This window comes from Dioscorea cayenensis, chromosome 20 (assembly GCF_009730915.1).
Source record: "Dioscorea cayenensis subsp. rotundata cultivar TDr96_F1 chromosome 20, TDr96_F1_v2_PseudoChromosome.rev07_lg8_w22 25.fasta, whole genome shotgun sequence".
Taxonomy (NCBI): Eukaryota; Viridiplantae; Streptophyta; class Magnoliopsida; order Dioscoreales; family Dioscoreaceae; genus Dioscorea; species Dioscorea cayenensis.
In genome coordinates, this window is record NC_052490.1 from 11,988,317 (window position 1) to 11,993,338 (window position 5,022).

At 40.0% G+C, this 5,022-nt stretch overlaps 1 non-coding gene across 1 annotated transcript; it reads left to right on the forward strand.

The window, feature by feature from the left end:
- Positions 1-4,488: 4,488 nt before the first annotated feature.
- On the forward strand, positions 4,489-4,595 carry LOC120252077. The gene has a single exon (XR_005533628.1). It is a non-coding gene; the product is annotated as a small nucleolar RNA R71 (small nucleolar RNA).
- Positions 4,596-5,022: the final 427 nt, after the last annotated feature.

Genomic DNA, 5,022 nt, shown 5'->3' on the forward strand with positions numbered 1-5,022 from the left:
CTGTGAAAAGTAATGTTTATTATAAGAAAAAAATATTTCATATTACTATTTCACAAGCACTTATCAAACTCCTGCAATCTTAAGCTTTTGCTTGCCCTCAAGCAAAAACAAACCATTAAAGCATCAAAGAAAGAAATCTTGAAAGTGCTTGGCTTTAGGTTCACAAAAAGTATGCAAAAGAAGCATTCTAAAAGTAAAGAAAATTTCAACACTAAATACGAAAAATCATTGCCCTAGCTAAAACTCAAATAAAAAAGGATAACAAACCCGAAATCGTGCAAGTGTGGGTAGACTCACTCAAGTCGACCTAACATATACTCTACAAAGTTCTAAGCATAAGGGGCTTATTTATGTACAAAACAAAGGAAATAGATGGTAGTAGCTTCACACATCTTCTGAGGTAACCCTTTCCAAAGCGGCCACTAAGATGGCTTTCACACTTTCAAGGTGGTAGCTCTTTCGACCGGGGTAGTAACTTTCACTCATCCCATGAGATAGCTCTTTCTCTCATTAGGGCATAACTAGTATCCAACTTATGAGAGTAGCTTCATACTTCATAGGTGGTAGCTCTTTCCACCACAAATGCACAACCAAAAAAAAACATTTTTCTTTCTTTTGGCAAATTTTTTTTAGCAAAATTAACACAACAAAGAGAAACTAAACAAGTCCCTTAAACATCAAACTTGAGTTTCCACAAGGTTTAATGAGCGAGTAGTGCAACCAGTGTCAATCTAGCAAAAATTCCAAAAAATTAAAGTAAAAACTAGACCATGCGAACATTCAATGTTAAAAATTCTCCTAACTTTAGAATACAACCATTGCAACTATGGTGAACCACCATTGTCTATGTGAGCATGTAATTTCAGTCAAAACTTGTATAATGTACATGTGTAATATGAACTCCGCCCCCCACACATAAGATGTACATTGTTCTCAATGTATTAATGCAAGCATAATAACAAGTATAACATTCAAGATTATATGTGAAGTTGGGCAATTGAAACAATACTCCCCCAAACTCTTAATGGTACTTTTGATGAAGCTATATTCCTTGAGAGTTGAGTTCCAATGGGTTATGGCGCACACACGGCCATGTGTAGAACACATTGGTCGTGTCCATGACTAGTCTTTCATTTCAATACTCACAAGACCATCTTCACCTATACACAAGGGGGATTCAGTAAAGCTCTACAAAAACAAACTAATACTTGAGTATATAAAGAGAAAGCAATGAAATACAACGGGAGACTACAAAAAATATAAGATAAACTCAGAAAGAAGATCCTTTCTGAGTGATACAAGTCCAAAACATAATACTACAATGAAATACAAAAAATAAAAACAAAGAAATGTAAAGACACCTCAAGCGTCGGTGTCTAGCTCTGTCGCCGCTGCTACTACTGGTGGTGCTAGATAATAAATGAGGAATGAGCGAAGAAAAGAGAAAGAGAAGCTTACCGACAAAATGAGAATGAAAGACTGTGAATGCAGCCAAAAAATAACACAAGAACTCTTTAAATAGATGGTGAGGAGTTGGGAAACCAAAAGAAGGAGTTCCTTGAGTGTGGAGATGTTCTAAAATGAAAACGCACAAGTGATTTATAAAGAGAAATCACGGCCTTTTGACTTCTGTACATCAACATGGGCGTGTGAAAATTACCCATGCCCGTGTGACTCTACAGGGAAGCTTCACTGTGGTAGTCACATGCCCCTGTGTGCTCTCGGCATAGCACTCTTTGGCTCTGAATGCAAACACAGTGGTGTTTGGAAATTCCTCACACCCGTGTGTCCAACCCACAGAGGCACCCACACACCCTTATGGTTTCTCCGTCAACATGAAAATTTCTCTAAGCGTTTCACATGACCATGTGAAAATTCCACATGAGCGTGGATCTTCTCAAGGGTTGCTCACAGGGGCACTCACACGCTCTTGTGTCTTCTCAAGATGGATGAAAACTCTCTGTAGAGTTTCACAAGGGCGTGTGGAAATTACCCACGTCTGTGTAATAAACAGGATCATCCACAGGGGTAGACACATGCTCATGTGTGCTCCCGGGATAGCGCATTTAACTCTGCAGAGAAACTACGCTTGTGTGGAAATTACCCACGGGCATGTGACCGTAACAAGGTCGTTCACAGGGCAAGACACATACCCCTGTGTCCACTGGGGATGAGCTCTGAACAAAAACACACACCCGTGTGGAAATTCCAAACCGTCATGTGTCTTCTCTAGATAACTTAGAAAAATTTACAGACTTTGTAAAAAATTTCTGCACATTTAAACATACTTAGAGCCGACATACATTATGCAAGATTAATCATAGAATCATGAAAAACATGCTCAAACGACTAAGAAACTTCACCAATCACAATTAAGCACACAAGAACATCAATGATCCACGAGAAAATCACAACAAAAGTATGTAAAAGATTAAGACAACAACACTCAAGCTCTTATTCAGGAAAATACTAACTAAAACCTAGAAAAATAGTAAAGACTTGGGTTGTCTCCCAAGTAGCGCTTGTTTAACGTCACATAGCTTGACATACCTGACCTTACCTCATGGGGGCTCATAGATGAACGTTTCCCTCTTACCTATGACTTGAAAGCATGATGAACATAGTCTTTTGAAGATAGAGGGGGAGTTATCAAGTTTGTTATCGCACAAGGGTTCATCACCATTACTCCATTCTTGCTTATCCCCATTAGCTTTGCGGCATTTCTTGTGACATCTCCTTGCACGCTTCATCTTCCAGAGCGTCTTCTTCATGATCCCCGGAGTAGGTTGTATCTTGTCCTTTAGACCAAGCATCAAGATGTCTTCATTCTCCACTTCTTCATCTAGCACACCTTCAAATGGGTCCGGATTAATCATTTCCTACACATATTCTTCTATTAGTTCATTGGTAGTTTCAAGAAAGTAAAGAGTATCATCAAAGTCTCGAGAATGTCTCAAGGCTTTGGTGAGGCGATATGTAAGCTTGTCATCCCCAACTCATAAAGTTAACTCCCTGCCGTCCATGTCGATAAGTGCTTTCGAAGTTCGCAAGATGACCTTCCAAGTGTCAAAGGAATGTCGACATCCTCATCAACATCTAACACTACGAAGGCTACAAGAAATATGTAATTGTCAACCTTCATAAGTACATCTTCAATGATGTCCCTCGGATGTCTAACCTTTCGGTCCGCCAACCCGTAACGTCATCTGAGTGGGCCTAGGCTCTCCCAAGCCTAGCTTTTGAAAGAAGGTGTAAGGCATGACGTTGATACGAGCCCCTGAGTCCGCAAAATACCTTTTTCTTCACCCATGCTACCAATGTTGCACGAATGATAAAGCTTCTAGTGTCCTTCTTCTTGTTCGGTATATTCTTTTGCAACATTGCCAAACATGAAGCATCTAAGATCATAGATGTACTCTCCTCCAACTACCTTTTTGTTGGTCATAAGGTCCATGAGAAACTTTGTATACAATGGCATTTTGAGACAATGCCTCCATAAAAAGGAATGTTTATGTGAAAAATGCTTGAATAACCCTAAGAACTTCTTGTATTGCTCATCATTTTGGTCATTCGTCAACCTTGAAGGATAAGGGATTCTTGGCTTATAAGGTGGGGGTACCACCTCTTTTCTTTTTGTTCTCTCCTTAACCTCCACAACCTCGGGTGCTTTAACATTGGTCATCTCACTCGGAAGCCTACCCTCAACCTCACGACTACTTTTCAAAGTGATCGCTTTCACATGTTCCCTCAGATTGCTTTTGGTGTTACTAGGCAAGCTTCCTTGAGGTCTCTCCGATAACGACTTCACAATTTGCCTCACATGATTCTCCAAGTTGTACAATAATGCGGTGTGGTTGCGAAGTGTAGCTTCAATTGATTGAAATCTAGTGTCTGACGATTGAATGAACTTTGTTAAAGCCTTCTCCAGATCGGTGATCCAGTTTTCCAACCCGAAACTCAGTTCTCCATGTTCGGAGCTTGTTCTTGTTGTTGGAAACCGGGTGGTTCCATTATCTTTTATTGCCCTTGATTACTCCATGAAAGATTCGGATGGCTCCTTCAACCCGTATTGTAGATGTTGCTATATAGATTACCTTTGTTTCTCATTGTATTACCCACAAAATTCACTTGTTCTACCGAGGATGTACCACCAGTAGAAATCAGGCAATCAGATGGAGCATGTCCTACCCTACATCCTGTGCAACTAGTCATTGCCGCCAATCTATTAGAAGTTAGAATGTCTAACTTCTTGCTCAATGATACTCTTGGTCCGCCAATGAAGTAACTGAGTCAATCTCATGAAGTCCGACTACCTTCTTTTTGTCCCTTGTGTTCCACTGATAACTGTTCATAGTCATTTCTTCAATAAGATGCCGGGCTTTTATCGGAGTCTTGCTCCCTAAGATACCTCCTACTGTAGCATGAAGTAACTGCTTCATTCTTTGGTTCAAACCATTATAAAAAGTCTAAATGATCATCCACTCGAGGAACCCATATTGAGGACATTTCTGTAGGAGCTCCTTGAACCTATTCCATGTCTCAAATAGAGACTCCAATTCTATTTGTATAAAAACAGATATTTCATTCGTAAGCTTTGCGGATTTTCTGAGAGGAAAACATAAAGCAATGAAAGCTTCTACCATCTCCTCCTATGTATTGATCGATGCTCTAGGTAATGAATGCAGCCATTTCTTAGTTCTCCCTTTCAAGGAAAATGGGAAGTCCCTCAACTTAATAGCATCATCTGTAACACCATTAATCTTGAGCATGTCGCACACTTCCAAGAAGTTCTCTATGTGATTGTTTGGATCCTCATCGGCCAAACCATTAAACTTTGCCGACTACTGTAACATTTGGATGAATATTGGCTTTAGCTCAAAGTTCTGAGCTGTAATTGGTGGCCGCACAATACTAGACTGTATGCCCAGAACTGTGGGTCTGACATAATCTGATAGCTTCCTCTGCTGTTCATTTTGTTCTACCATATTATCTGACCCTTCACCATCTACCTCAGCTTGATTT